At 46.8% G+C, this 16,458-nt stretch overlaps 1 long non-coding RNA gene across 2 annotated transcripts; it reads left to right on the forward strand.

Annotated features, from left to right (window-relative positions):
• Positions 1-475: 475 nt before the first annotated feature.
• On the forward strand, positions 476-9,516 carry LOC147361997 (uncharacterized). Of its 2 annotated transcripts, none has more exons than XR_015137702.1 (2): positions 476-628; positions 8,159-9,516. It is a non-coding gene; the product is annotated as an uncharacterized LOC147361997 (long non-coding RNA). The 2 variants fall into 2 exon arrangements; XR_015137703.1 differs by lacking the exon at positions 476-628 and adding an exon at positions 656-1,074.
• The last annotated feature ends 6,942 nt before the right edge of the window (positions 9,517-16,458 follow it).

Below are 16,458 nucleotides of genomic sequence, written 5' to 3' on the forward strand. Positions count from 1 at the left end.
ACCAAGACTAAAGAACGTACAGAGAAAAAAAGGATGTTTGTCCTCTCCTCCTCCTTGAGAATTCGAGACCCCTATCTCTGCTTCGAGAGCCCCAGACCCCTTTTTCCTCCTTGGGGACCCCGGCCTTCTTACCAACCTGCTTAGGAAGTGACTCAAAACCAACCCCACTGACACCTTAATCTCAGACCTCCAGCATCCAGATTCATGAGGAAATAATTCTCTGTTGCTTAAACTCCCCAGACTGTGGTACTGTGTTACGACAACCCTGGCTGACTCCTACAACTGACCTCACTCCGTGAAGGTTTTCAATGGGCTCCCAGAGATAACACCCACAAGCTTCTGTCACCACAAGGGAAAAATAAACAGAAGTGCCTTCAAAGACTCATAGGTCAGAAAGACCTCGGGACCCAGGGGTGGGTTATTTGGTTATTCGCTGACCTTATTGCGTCTCCGCAAGCAAAACAGGGTTTCAGAGCTTGAATTTCCCAGAAGCACCAGCTGCTTCTTGCTGATGTCAGAGTATCCACGCTTGGCGGTAAGCTGATGTTGGCTCACACAGATTTTTACACGCAGAGAAGGAGAACCACGGAACCCTGAATCCCATTACACAGCAGACGTCTGCAGGGAGGTTAGTGGGTTTTAGTCTTAAAAAAAAAAAAAATCTGATGCGTGCCTTAGTCTTTTACAGGGTTTATTAGCCATGTGCCTGACTTGCCACCTCAGAGACAAGAGTTAAGTCCAGCTTGGAAGTGTCCTGAGGTATTATACTTGGCAGCCAGTCTCTCAGTTTTCACGCATTTCACTGATTACCTGGCGATGCCTCCGAGGGCTTTGGGGACACGTGGGCCCCCCCACCTCGCTGCCCCACCCCCATTTCCAGCTTGCTGTGCCTTCAATTGCCAGGCAGGTAATAGCTTCCAGCTGTGCTCTGCTTTAATAAGATGGACGCTCCCTCTGCCTCTGGAGAAAGTCCAGGCGGTTTTGTTGGTTTTGGTTGATAAGTGACTGACGGGCACGTGCGTGCAGGAAAGCCACGATGGGTTAAACCGTCTTCCGCTGTCCCCTCTCCCCGAGGTGAGTAAGCTCTCAGGGCTGGAGGTCCCAGGACGGGAGAGGCAGGGTTTGCTGCTACCTAGCCCAGGGCCTTCGCTTTCTGAGCTTCGGTTTCCTCATTGTAAAATGAGAAAAATAGTAACAGCCCACCCAGAGGACCTTCGCAGGCTGAAGGGAGTCACCTGTGAATGGACTGTGTCTGTTCCCTTTCGTCCCTGTCTTGCCCCTTGGAGGCAGAACTATGGCTTCTCTGGGGCACCCCCCACCTTGCCCAGCACTACGCTGGGCACACGCTGAGATTGGGATGGGGAGTGTTGATGAATCGATGTCCTGGTCTCAAATCCTTTGCACGTTTCACTCAATGGTGTCCGCCTCAGCTGGGACTATCTTTGAAGAAGGTGAACTTTAAAACTGTCTTTCTGCTAAAAATAACTGATGCTCCTTGTATTCAGTTTGGAATATGTACTCGAGCACAAAGAAGAAAATAAATATTATAGCTAACTCTCGATACTGAAGTTTCAGTACGTTGGCCACCGGATGCAAAGAGCCAACTCATTGGGAAAGACCCTGATGCTGGGAAAGATTAAAGGCAAGAGAAGGGGAAGGCAGAGGATGAGATGGTTAGGTAGTATTACTGACCTAATGGACAAGAATTTGAGCAAACTCTGGGAGACACTGAAGAACAAGGGGAGCCTGGCATGCTGCAGTCCACGGGGTCACCAAAGAGTTGGGTGCGACTTAGCAACTGAACAATATTTTGCAGTCTTCTCTTCCAGTCTTTTTTTCTATGCATATGTGTACTCAAGTCCCTTTTACTCCAGTGCCTGGACGTTTGCCCTGAACATCTTAGAGAAACCTGTCAGCATGTAAAGCCTCAAAGACAAGACCTTCCTTACAACAGAGCTATGTCTGACAGCCCTGTCTCTCTGAGTAGTTGAAGTCCCTGTACACTCCAGGGCTTATCTCACACTTCTTGCAGAAGTAAGATCACTCTCGTATCAAAAACACAACCGAGAAAGTTGCCGGGATATTTCCAGGCTGGCAGCTTGTGGTGATGAGAACTTTTTAAGTTAGGCAAATAATTTAGAGAAAAGAATGTCTCTAGGTTTCTGGACATCTTGCTCCGTGTTTGTTCTTTAGATGAAGAAATACAGTCATCTCGGTTTTATTTCTGGTTATGGAGGAACTAGCTGCGGGGCCCTCACGTTGGGTCCTTTCCCCAGATCAAGGTTTCACTAAGGAAACCAGAGGGCAGGCTGTTATGCTGGGCAGCCCTGCACCACTCAACTGGGCAGGTTGACCAGCCGGGAGGGGAAGTGGGTCTGCAAGGCTAGGCAAACTCATCTGATCCAAACATTTTTAGGAAATAATAGCGGGGACTCCCCGGGGGTCCAGTGGCTGAGACTCCTCGGCCCCAGTGCAGGGGACCCGGGGAATCCTGGTCAGGGAACCAGATCCCACATGCCACAACTGAGACCCGGCGCAGCCAAATAAATAAATAATTTTGTTAAAGAAGGAAATTACAAGGCAAAGAGTGTTTTGCTCAGGTGTAAGACTATTCATGGAGTCCAGCAGGCCTCTCACGCACCTCTTCTGATTTGCTGTAGGGTCCACATATTTGACACCAGACGTAGAAACAGCTGTGATTCTCGCATAATCAAAGCTGAGCTTGGTGGGTGACTTTTTTATTCAGTTGAAGTATAGGTGATTTACAATACAGTGTTAGTTTCAGATGTACAGCAACATGATTCATTATATATACACATATATTTCAGGTTATTTTCCATTATACGTTATTCAGTTCAGTTCAGCTCAGTCACTCAGTCGTGTCCGACTCTTTGCGACCCCATGAATCGCAGCACACCAGGCCTCCCTGTCCATCACCAACTCCCGGAGTTCACTCAGACTCATGTCCATCGAGTCAGTGATGCCATCCAGCCATCTCATCCTCTGTCGTCCCCTTCTCCTCCTGCCCCCAATCCCTCCCAGCATCAGAGTCTTTTCCAATGAGTCAGCTCTTTGCATGAGGTGGCCAAAGTATTGGAGTTTCAGCTTCAGCATCATTCCCTCCAAAGAAATCCCAGGGCTAATCTCCTTCAGAATGGACTGGTTGGATCTCCTTGCAGTCCAAGGGACTCTCAAGAGTCTTCTCCAACACCACAGTTCAAAAGCATCCATTCTTCGGCACTCAGCCTTCTTCACAGTCCAACTCTCACATCCATACATGACCACTGGAAAAACCATAGCCTTGACTAGACGGACCTTTGTTGGCAAAGTAATGTCTCTGCTTCTGAATATGCTATCTAGGTTGGTCATAACTTTCCTTCCAAGGAGTAAGCGTCTTTTAATTTCATGGCTGCAGTCACCATCTGCAGTGATTTTGGAGCCCAAAAAAATAAAGTCTGACACTGTTTCCACTGTTTCCCCATCTATTTCCCATGAAGTGATGGGACCGGATGCCATGATCTTCGTTTTCTGAATGTTGAGCTTTAAGCCAACTTTTTCAGTCTCCACTTTCACTTTCATCAAGAGGCTTTTTAGTTCCTCTTCACTTTCTGCCATAAGGGTGGTGTCATCTGTATATCTGAGGTTATTGAGATTTTTCCTGGCAATCTTGATTCCAGCTTGTGCTTCTTCCAGTCCAGCGTTTCTCTTCCCTGTGCTATACAGTAAATCCTGGTTGCTTATCTGTTTTATATATGGTGGTTTATATCTGTTAAACCCATATTCCTAATTTGCCTCTCAACCCCTCCCTCTCCTCTTTGGTAACCAGAAGCTTGTTTTCTACGTCTGGAAGTGTATTTTTATTTTGTATACAGATTCATTTGTATTATTGTTGTTAAGATTCCACATATAAATGATATAATATTTGTCTCGGCCTGACTTACCTCGCTAAATATGATATTCTCTAGGTCCATCCACGGAGAAGGCAATGGCACCCCACTCCAGTACTCTTGCCTGGAAAATCCCATGGACGGAGGAGCCTGGAAGGCTGCAGTCCATGGGGTCGCTGAGGGTCGGACACGACTGAGCGACTTCCCTTTCACTTTTCACTTTCACGCATTGGAGAAGGAAATGGCAACCCACTCCAGTGTTCTTGCCTGGAGAATCCCAGGGACGGGGAGCCTGGTGGGCTGCCGTCTATGCGGTCGCACAGAGTCGGACACGACTGACGAGACTCAGCAGCAGGTCCGTCCATGTTGCTGCAAATGGCAGTATTCCATTCTTTTTATAGCTAATATTCCATTGTATATATACGCGCATGTGTGTATATATCTATACGTATATATATACATACTGCATCTTCTTATGCAATGGCCTGTTTTTGCACACTGGGGTTGCTTCCGTGTCTTGGCTATTGTAAATAGTGCTGCTATGAACACTGGGTCGCATGTGTCTTTTCATATTAGAGTTTTTGTTTTTTTCTGGATATACACCTAGGACTGGAATTGCAGCTCTTGTTGTTCAGTTGCTCAGTCGTGTCCGACTCTTTGTGACCCCGTGGGCTGCAGCATGCCAGGCCTCCCTGTCCGTCACCAACTCCCGGAGCTTACTCAAACTCATATCCATTGAGTCGGTGATACCATCCAGCCATCTCATCCTCTGTCGTCCCCTTCTCCTCCTGCCCTCAATCTTTCCCAGCATCAGGGTCTTTTTCAGGGAGTCGACTCTCTGCATCAGGTGACCAAAGTATTGGAGCTTCAGCTTCAGTGTCGGTCCTTCCAATGAATATTCAGGGCTCTATTTTCAGTTTCTTGAGGACCCTGCGTCCTGTTTTTCTGTGGCGGCTGCAGCAGTTTATATTCTGCTGGTGACTTCTGAGTCCTGCAATCCGCCCTTTGTAGCTGTGACCCTCCCACCACTGCGGTGATGAACCCAACTACACTTCAGATACATTTATGTGTGTATGTGTGTGATTCTGTGAGTGTGCGTGAGTCCATAAAGGGAAACACTCCAAGGTCAGCCTTGCACAGTTTCTTCTTGGCTGTCTAACTTTTTAAAATATTTTGATCAGGAAAATATCTGCTTCTCCATACAATTTTTCCTCATAGTATTTAAACCCTACCCTTCACCCTGAGATCATACTAAATTCCTATAATTTATTTACATGCGTGCATGTACCTGTGTACACACACACACACACACACACACACACACACACACACACATACACCCAGGGCTTCACTCAGGGCCCTGTAGGTATGCAATAAGTTACATACCTTAGCTATTATTATTGTTGTTTTTTTTTTTTTTTTGGATTGTAGTCTGACCTTTAGAACCCTGTGAATAAAATGGAGACCCCAGGAGTACAGACCAAGGACGCCTGGGAGATCAGTGCGTTCCTTTTTAACAAAATTGCTACCGGAGGGAAAGTAGGGTCGCCTTTCGCAGGGCACAGTTTGAGCTCTTGACTACGCCCCCTTGTGGTGAAAAGGGAGTAAGACCGAGGGATTGGTCCCTAGCGCAGAAAATGCTTCCTTTGTGTCAATGTCAGTTATCCCTACTATGTCACTATTATTGTTGCTGTGACCACTAGATCTTCTACTGGTTGATTGTTATTATTCATAAGGACGCTATTGAACCTGGCATTGTGCTAAGTAAGCACTTCATGTACTTTATTTCATGTCAGATTTAGAACAACCCTATGCTGTAACTAGGGCCTTCCCAGGTGGCTCAGCCACAGCGAATCCACCTGCCAATGCAGGAGACCCGGATTTGATCCCTGGGTCGGGAAGATCCCTAGAGAAGAAAATAGCAACCCACTCCAGTTTTCTTGCCTGGAGAATCCCGTGGACAGAGGAGCCTGGAGGGCTCCCAGTCCGTGCAGTCACAAACGTGTCAGACTAAACAATCAATGCTGTAACTATTGTTAGCACTGCCATTTATAGAGCAGGAAGCTACAGCTCAGAGGGTTTGAGTAACTTGTTCAGAGTCACACAACTTATAGGAAATGGGTCTAGAACTTAACCCAAGGCCTAACCCCTGCGCTTAACCACTTACCCACTGTCACACCATAGCCAGTTAGAGTGGTGTTTCTCAAACCTGAGTTACATGTGGACCCTTTTAAATGAAAAGACTTTCTTATGAATGAAAGAAAACAGACTCTTCTGAGAAACTGAGTTAAAACCTTGTAACCACAGGCGATCCTGGGCACCATCACAGCCGTCCAAGAGTCACAAGCGCCTAAAGAGTCCCCGGCATGGGGCTTCCCTGCGTGGCCTCATTCAGTTGATCCTATCCATTTTTTTTTTTAAATGATCACTGAAATGAAATCAAAGCTAAGTTTTATTCTTAAGGGAGCATGTGGGCAAGGCACTGCCCTCCTGCCTCAACCCTGCCAACTATTTTTAATAAACCCCAGTCTGAGAAACACCCGTTTAGAAAATGGGTACAGAAGAAAGCGGTTGGTGTCACACCGCTCTTTCCATAGTGCTCGGAAGACTGTTCCTGATGGGCTGGCCCTTTAATCTCATACTTGTAACAATCCCATAAGGCTTTTCTTGAATGTCATTTGAATCCGAATCTTGGAGGTGAGTCTTGCCTGAGGCAGAGTGCCCCCAATGCCAGAGTTGAGACACAAGCTGTGTGCAGCAGTTAATTTGGTTGATGGCACACGGTCCCAGGAGGCAGGAGTGAAGGATGCGTGTGTGTGCAGGTATGCTCAGTAGGATGGGGGAAGGGAAATAAGAAAAGGGAAAACCATATAAAATGTGCTTGCGAGTTGCCCGCCAGAATCCTCTGCAGAGGGTGTGGACCTATCTCAGAGCTTCCCACCTGCCCAGGAAGGAGAGGAAGAGCAGCTGCCCTTGCCTGGCTCATTATCTGTCCCCTCAACCTGGGCTTCCCTGGTGGCTCAATTGGTAGAGTCTGCCTGTAATCCCGGAGACCTGGGTTCAATCCCTGGGTCAGAAAGATCCCCTGGAGGAGGGATAGGCTACCCACTCCAGTATTTTTGCCTGGAGAATCTCACGGACAGAGGAGCCTGGCGGGGCTACAGTCCGTGGGGTTGCAAGAGTTGGACACGACTTAGCAACTAAACCAGCACCACTGATCAAGGGCTCCCCTGAGGGCACTAACCTGTGCTCTTTTAGGCTGTATAATGAGCGCCAAGCTCCAGAGGCGCCCCCAGGGGTTGGTTCATTCATTTCCTGAAGTGGCTATAGCAAAAATACCACAAACGGGGTGCCTTGAAACCGCAGACACCTTTTTTCTCCTCCCACCTCTGGAGGCCAGAAGTCCAACATCAGTTTTGCTGGGCCCAAATCAAGGTTATCTTGGAGACTTGCTCCCTCTGGAGGCTCCAGGGAGAAGCCCACTCCTTGTCCCCAGCTCCTCTCTCCAACCTCTGGCTCCATCTTCACGTTGCCATTGCCTCTGTGTATCAAACCTCCCTCGGCCTCTTTCTTATAAGGACGCATGAGGGCATTTAGAACCATCCTGGTCACCCAGGATGAGTCTCCTGGTCTCAAAATCCTTAGTCTCACTGGGTGGTTTAGTCACTCAGTCGCGACCCCATGGACTGTAGCCCACCAGGCTCCTCTGTCCATGGGACTCTCCAGGCCAGAATACTGGAGTGAGTTGCCATCCCCTCCTCCGGGGGATCTTCCCCACCCAGGGATCGTACCCGGGTCTCCTGCATTACAGGCAGATTCTTTACCTGCTGAACCACCAGAGAAGCCCTTTTAGTTATATCTGCCGAGACTCTTTTCCCAAGAAAGGGAACCTTCACAGGCTCCACGACCACAAGCCTCACTCACTGCCGGTGAAACCCGTTGGGGCCGAGCAGAGGGAGGCTGGTCTGAGCTAGTGGCCTTCCCCGGGGCTGCAGGCAGAGGTGAGGATGACAGCCCAGGGCAGGAGGTGTCTGGTAACCAAGAAGACGCCTCTGACCCACAGACCAGGACGTTCAAGGGTGACGGAGGCAGCAAACCTCTGCAGGAATTCCTGGGGAATTCTGCAATTACACTTCCTTTCTGGCAAATGTGTCCCAGGTGTTGTGGCATCTGCTTGATTTATTTCTGCAGGACAGTGGTTTCCCGAGTCCCTCTTGGGGCTGCATCACGAAGAGAATCTAGGATAACACCTCGGTCATCTTTTTCTACAGGTGCTCGCTTTTCACTGTCCTGGAACGTTCCTGGAACAGATGCAGTAGGTACCTGCCTGGTCTCCCTGCCTTCACGTGCTCCATTCTAGAGAACTTCATCTCCAAAAGGCAAGCCTGCCCACATCCCACCCAGGCCGCGCCCTTCAGTGGTTCACGGTGCTGTGAGACAGCAGTGGAACGGCGCTGGGATGGCGCGTTGCACCACATCCTCTGCTTGTATTAACCCCCGCTCACGGGAAGGGGTCTGAACAACAACCAGGAGATGGTGAAGGACCAGGAAGCCTGTGTGCTGCCGTCCATGGGGTTGCAAAGAGTCAACACGACTGAGCAACTCAACAGTATTTCAATCTAATCATTTTTTAACTTAATTTTACTTGAAGTATAGTAAGGCAATGGCACCCCACTCCAGTACTCTTGCCTGGAAAATCCCACGGATGGAGGAGCCTGGTGGGCTGCAGTCCATTGGGTCGTGAAGAGTTGGACATGACTGAGCAAGTTCACTTTCCGTTTTCACTTTCATGCATTGGAGAAGGAAATGGCAACCCACTCCAGTGTTCTTGCCTGGAGAATCCCAGGGACGGGGGAGCCTGGTGGGCTGCCGTCTATGGGGTCACACAGGGCGGACATGACTGAAATGACTTAGCAGCAGCAGCAGCAGTTGATTTACTCAACATAATTTTTCCTTTGTTATTCTCCTTAGTTTATTTTATGCGTTTGAAAACATTATCCTAAGAAAGGATCATCAGTTCAGTTTAGTTCAGTCGCTCAGTCATGTCTGACTCCTTGTGACCCCATGAATCACAGCACGCCAGGCCTCCCTGTCCATCACCAACTCCCGGAGTTCACTCAGACTCACGTCCATCGAGTCGGGGATGCCATCCAGCCATCTCATCCTCTGTCGTCCCCTTCTCCTCCTGCCCCCAATCCCTCCCAGCATCAGAGTCTTTTCCAATGAGTCAACTCTTCGCATGAGGTGGCCAAAATATTGGAGTTTCAGCTTCAGCATCAGTCCCTCCAGTGAACATCCAGGACTGATCTCCTTTAGGATGGACTGATTGGATCTCCTTGCAGTCCAAGGGACTCTCCAGAGTCTTCTCCAACACCACAGTTCAAAAGCATCTATTCTTTGGTGCTCAGCTTTCTTCACAGTCCAACTCTCACATCCATACATGACCACTGGAAAAACCATAGCCTTGACTAGACGGACCTTTGTTGGCAAAGTAACGTCTCTGCTTTTCAATGTGCTATCTGGGTTGATCATAACTGTCCTTCCAAAGAGTAAGCGTCTTTTAATTTCATGGCTGCAATCATGATCTGCAGTGATTTTGGAGCCCAAAAAATAAAGTCTGACACTGTTTTCACTGTTTCCCCATCTATCTGCCATGAAGTGATGGGACCAGATGCCATGATCTTAGTTTTCTGAATGTTGAACTTTAAGCCAACTTTTTGACTCTCCTCTTTCACTTTCATCAAGAGGCTTTTTAGTTCCTCTTCACTTTCTGCCATAAGGGTCAAAGGCATCACCAGAATGCCTAAGGAGTTCCTGACCCAGGAGAGGTCAGCCTCACTTGCAATACTCCAATGTGTCCGGCAGAGGGCACTAGAGCTCCTATGCAAACCTGCATACACACTCCTGCCTGTTTTCCTGGTATTTCCCACCATTGCAGAAGCAGAAATGTCCTTTAAATTCATATTCCTTTTAGAATAGTAATAATGTATGCACAATGATCAGAATGTGAAAATACTTACAGACCTGCTTTCCTATTTCTTTGTCGACTCTTAAAATTTCCGTACCATTTTTAAAATGCTTAACTGAACAGTTGGTACTGAAATTATTTTTAAACTGTGTCTTATAGCTGGAGCTACCTTGTAATTTCTATGTCCTATATGAAAGTATGCAATCAGTATAAAGTGGAAGTTAAGATAAAGACTAGCCTGACCACATTATAAATACACACAAATGTATACAAAATACCAAGTAATGTGAGATATAGCGATGACTGTGGAAGAGCCTTCTAGGTCTTTGGCCAGCTCACCCAGAACATTATCTAAAGGCTTTCTAGTGTACATAATGAAGTCCTTTTTTTCTGAGGGAAAAAACCTTTCCTATTGTGTTTTCTCAGAGAGTCTGATCACCCAAATTATCCACCTGATATTTGTTAAATTATCCCAATGAACTGAGTGTCAGGTATTCAATGCCTATTTTACACAACAGTTTTGAACGGGGAGGTCAGTATGAAGGCAAGACCTGTTTGTCCTCCTCTTTCTGCCATTGTCTCACCAGCGATTCAGGGGTTTCACAAACAGCAAACTTCACAGACTGTCTTCTCCCTGTTTTTCCTGGGGGAGCAGGATCAGAGGGGGGAAATGCAATAACAGATGAGCCCCACCTATTTCTCCTTCTGACGCTGGTAAGGCCTCTGATGAATAAATTAACAACAGTTTCTCAGCATGCCTGCCCTGCATCCTGTGTATGCCTATGACCCAGGACATGCAGAGAAATATTCCTTCCCCCAAACCTAAAAACTCTTCGTAAGGCAGGGCCACCTTCTTACACTGTATGGCAACCATGTGGCGTGATCTGGGGCTCAGATGGATGTGACTTCAAATCTTAACTGCAACTCTTAAGTGATATTAGTCAAGTTGGCTTCCCAAATGGCTCAGTGGTTAAAGAATCCACCTGCAATGCAGGAGACACAGGCAAACGCGGGTTCAGTCCTCTGGGGAAGAGTCCTTGGAGGAGGGCATGGCAATCCACTCCAGTATTCTTGCCTGGGGGAGAATCCAACAGACAGAGGAGCCTGGTGGGTGACAGTCCATAGGGTCGAAAAGAGTCAGACACGACAGCGACTGAGCACGCACACGTGGGTCAAGTTACTTATTTTTGAACATTATCTCCGAATCGTAGTTACCTCCAATAATACTTATATCTGAATAATATGTATCTCTGGAATTACCTCTGAACACGTGTTGTCTCCTCCATAAAATGGAGTAGCAGTTGCTGTTCCTCGGGGTTGTGCAGATTCAATACAATTTTGTTTGGAAAGTAGCAGGTGCACAGAACATATTCGGTCAACGTGAGCCCCCAACCCTTCCAGCTCCCCCCAAAAACACATGCTTTCCCCTTGGAAGAGATGCACAGACCAACTCTGAGTGTTACTTTATGATCCTAGGGAGACTTAGAAAGTGGGCTATTAAAAGATAAATTTCAGAAAAGGATAAACTCATGACTCTTATTCAAATACAAGAAAAATGACACATGTTGAAGATACTATTTTGCTGCTCATACAGTGAACGCGGGTTTCCCTGGTGGCTCAGTGGTAAAGAACCCGCCTGCAATGCAGGAGATGTGGGTTCAATCCCTGGGTGAGAAGATTCCCTCTGGAGGAGGGAATGGCTGCCCACTCCAGTATTCTTGCCTGGAGGATTCCATGGACAGAGGAGCCTGGTGGGCTACAGTCCATGGGGTTGCAAAGAGTCAGACACGACCAAAGTGACTGAGCACACACAAACACACGCACAGGGAGGGAATCAGGCAGATTTTATAACTTTCAGTGAAGAAGTCAAAAAGCGCACATGTACAAGGAATAAAAGAAATGTTGAAATGAATCATAAAGGAAACAAAGTTATTTTTTTTCCCAGCAGTTGGGGAAGGGGGAGGTAAGCTGGACCTCTCCCAAACAGGATGGAATGTACATAATTACCAGTTATCTGCAGCTCCTACAGCTTAGAGTCAGAAAGAAAAAAAATCAGAATCCAATAAGGCAGAGATTGCCTGTTATAGATAACACACAGTTTTCCATTAGAACACTTTTTCCCCCCACCTTACTGCTGAAGGTGTGTGCAGCAGTAACAGGCGCCGGTTTTATTTCCTACTTCCTAGAATTAGATCATACAGAAACTACCCGGCAGTGACCCCAGGTTTTGAAATCACGAAGAATCAGGGTTCTCCGGTCCTGGAACAAAGCTACAGGCTCCACAGGCAAACAAAGCCCTTTGCTAAGAATCAATGCGTGTCGCGGAGACAAAGCAAGCCCTGGCAGGCAGCGTCCAACCCCGCAGGGCCCCCAGAGCTCATCTCCAGCTCCTGAGTAGGTGGGCTGCCGGGTGCGGAGGGGATCGTCCCAAGGGAGGGACGTCCCATTAATCTCCTGTCTCTATAGATTTGCCTGTTCTGGATATTTCATATAAATGAAACCATATAAAATATGATGTTTTTGTGACTAGCTTCTTTCACTTAGCATACTATTTTCAGGGTTCATTAATGTCGTAGCATGAATCAGTACTTCATTTTTTTAAATAGCTTAGTGATATTCCATTGTATGGATATAATGCACGTCAGTTCAGTTCAGTCGCTCAGTCGTGTCCGACTCTTTGCGACCCCATGAACTGCAGCACGCCAGGCCTCCCTGTCCATCACCAACTCCTGGAGTTTACTCAAACTCATGTCCATTGAGTCAGTGATGCCGTCTAACCATCTCATCCTCCTCCATCCAACCATCTCATCCTCCCACCAGGCTCCTCTGGCCATGGGATTTTCCAGGCAAGAATACTGGAGTGGGTTGCCATGCACTTCTCCAGGAGATCTTCCCGACCCAGGGATTGAACTCGTGTCTCTTGCGTCTCCTGCGTTGGTAGGCGGGTTTGCGTCTCCTGCGTTGGTAGGCGGGTTTGCGTCTCCCGCGTTGGCAGGTCCTGAACTAGCACGTGAAAGTGAAAGTGTTAGTTACTCAGTCGTGTCCAGCTCTTTGCAACCCCATGAACTGTACCCGCCAGGCCCCTCTGTCCATGGCATTCTCCATGCAAGAATACTGGAGTGGGTTGCCATTCCCCTCTCCAGGGGATCTTCCTGACCCAGGGATGGAACCCAGGTCTCCTGCAGTGCAGGCAGATTCATTACCGTCTGAGCTACCAAGGAAGTCCTGGTAAGGCACTAGCACCATAGAAGCTGCCTATCATGTAACACCGATGAATTGACTAAAGTGGCAAAATAAGAAGCTCGGAGTGGAACAGACATCTACGCTGGGCTCAATGTGTATTGAGCACATGGCAGGGAGTGTCTGAATTCGGGTTCCCTCAGAATCAGACACTGAGACAAAGACCCTGGTGCAAGAAGTTTGTTTTGAAGGAAAAGAAACCACCGCGAGAGCAGAGCAGCCAGTGTGGGGTCAGCAGTCCAGCCGGGAGCTATTGTGGACGAGGAGAGCTTGGTCTCTCTTAGGAAACCCTTTGAGGATCAGTGCAGTGCCCACAGCTCCGAGGGCTCCTGAGAGGTGAGAGTTGGGGTATTTATACACCGTGTCCAGTCAGCTATTGGTTGTGGCTGCTTCCAGGGAAATTAATTCCCTGCTCCTGCCATGAACATAGCCAGAGATAGCCCTCCACCTAAAAAGGATAAAAAGGAACTTTGTGGCACTTTGAAGTTGGGCCGGGAGGCAGTGAGGTGGTTTGGACAAGGAGAAAGATGCAGGCCATTGACAGAGTACACTGCAGGGGTATGAAATTGTACCTACCTACCCACACAGAGCTTAAGTCTCAAGATGGCAAGATATGACCATATGGCAGAAAGAGAGCAGTCAGCAGAATACACTGCCATGTCAAAATGATTATCTGAACATTGTGCAATCAGAAAGACAAAAGTGATGACCACATATTTTTAAGAATCTGTTTACATGAGATGTCCAGGAAAGGCAAATATGTGGTTACATGAAGCTGGTATTGGCGGGCAGGAGGGGGTTGGGGTGGGGAAAGCAGGGAGTGACTATAAATGAGCCAGAGGGCTTTTTTTTTTTTTTTTTTGATGGCGATATCTTCAGATTGGATTATGGTGACATCTACACAGCTCTGTAAAAGTTTTAAAAATCATTGAATCCCTACACTAGAAATTAATGACCTTTATGGTGTACAGGGGCTTCCCTGGTGGCTCAGCCTGTAAAGAATTCGCCTGCAATGCAGGAGACCCGGGCTTCCCAGTAGCACTAGTGGTAAAGAACCTACCTGCCAGTGCAGGTGAGACCTCAGAGACGGGTTTGATCCCTGGGATGGGAAGATTCCCCTGGAGAAGGGAATGGCAACCCACACCAGTATTCTTGCCTGGAGAATCCCATGGACAGAGGAGCCTGGCAGGCTATGGTTCATAGGGTTGCAAAGAGTCAGACACAACTGAAGCTGGTGCATAAATTATATCTTAACAGAACCTGTCTTTAATAAGTGGTGCAAGGAGACTTAAAACTGCCGGTAGGCACTGGGACTCAGGGCCAGCCTCCATCCTTTGTCAGTACACAGCAGACATCGTGCTGCTGTGAGCCAGGATCCAGGTAGTGCTGGGCCAAAATGACTTTGAAGTTGGAGATCCATCAGATATTGAGTTGAGCAAGTTACTCAGTCTCCCTGGGTTTCTTCTTCATCGTGTGGACTGTGCTGGGTGTTTTCTATAGAGGTGTTTTCTTTAGATCTTTCTAAAAATCACAGGAATACTTAGCACCTTGCCGCCGCTGCTGCTAAGTCACTTCAGTCATGTCCAACTCTGTGCAACCCCATAGACGGCAGCCCACCAGGCTCCCCCATCCCCGGGATTCTCCAGGCAAGAACACTGGAGTGGGTTGCCATTTCCTTCTCCAATGCATGAAAGTGAAAAAATAAAGTGAAGTTGCTCAGTCGTGTCCGACTCCTAGCGACCCCATGGACTGCAGCCCACCAGGCCCCTCTGTCCATGGGCTTCTCCAGGCAAGAGTACTGGAGTGGGTTGCATTGCCTTCTCCACTTAGCACCTTAAAAGCTGATAATATTGGATTTGTTACCTGGGGCCATTAGGGATGACTTCTTGGCATTATAAGGCATAAATGCGGTAATGGGATAGCTGTCCAAACAAAAGTGATTTGGAGAAACATCCTAGCTCCAGGACACATACAAAATGAACTGGACTTTTAACATGAATAATGTAACAATGCTAACAAAGAACAGCACAGGGTAGGGCTAAGGAAAACGCATCACGGAAGAAAATGTCAGTGAAGAGCCTTCTGGGTGCAAGGCTTTTAACAATTTATACAGGTGGTAGAAAATCTGGCTTCAGGAAACCTCTAACTCAGCTTGATGAAGAATGAAAGAAATTTCCATTAGTTACTCCAGCTCCTGTTCAGTCCTTCTGATGACAGAAGAAAATTGAAACCATTGAACCATGCTTTATCTGACCAAGATTATTGATTTGACTTGAGCAGGTAATAAACTTGGCTGGAATGCTGCATATCATTGGTCGAATCAGGCCAAACAGTCGTCAGTTTTAGTCAAACTCTCTTTTAAACACCAGTCAAGAAATTTCTCCTGCAGTAGGCACCTCTTAACTCAGTTTTCTATCACAATGTTCCCCTGATACTTTTGCAGTCAGCTGTGGTTACTAGAAGTGTTTTGAGATGGGACTTTGTTAGCTGCTAACAAAAGTAAGTCAACTGATTAAAGCTATTTGGAGGTAGGTTTCATGAACTATTATCTTATGGGTGTCTGATTTTCAGAATGAGGCCTATCCAAATGAGAATTCTGTATGTGATCAATCTTTCAAATGCATTTACTTTTAGAGTCATTTTCAAATGACTCTAGGGGTGATTTTCATTATCTTTTTAATTTTTTTCTGAACTTTATGAATATTATAAAACAAAGTGGCACTATTTTATTTTAATTTTAGACATTTTAATTATGCTAAACAATATAGGAATATATTCTATTTGAAAAAGATTCAAACAACCCAGAAGTACTTAAATACTGCTGTCATCATTAATCTCAACTAATTTTGCTACAACTAAAACAGCTGTGACAAAGTAATGTGCATCCTGCTAACACTTTATTTACACTTAGATGTAGTTTTCATGGTATTATGCACTATGATTATATATGTTGTGACTTGCCTTTTGTGCTTAAAATAGGTCTGGATGCTCTTTAAATGTGTATATGTATATACATGTGTGCATATCCATGTATACATAGGCTCCCCAGGTGGCTCAGTGGAAAAGAATCTGCCTGCCAAGCAGGAGACCCGGGTTCAATCCCTGAGTCAGGAAGATCCCCTGGAGAAGGAAATGACAACCCATTCTAGTCTTCTTGCCTAGGAAATCTTATGGACAGAGGAGTCTGGAGGGCTACAGTCCATGGGGTCACAGAGTCAGACATGACTAAGCAACTAACACACACATTTATGTATACAACCATATATATATATATAATATTCCAGAGCTATAACTTATTTTATAGTTCTCATCTTGATGGACATCCATTGGGCTTTCCAGTTCATGGGGCATCCTTCATACAGT

Source organism: Bos grunniens, chromosome 12 (assembly GCF_055505025.1).
Source record: "Bos grunniens cultivar Pamir isolate PY7600 chromosome 12, Bosgru_T2T1.0, whole genome shotgun sequence".
Classification (NCBI taxonomy): Eukaryota; Metazoa; Chordata; class Mammalia; order Artiodactyla; family Bovidae; genus Bos; species Bos grunniens.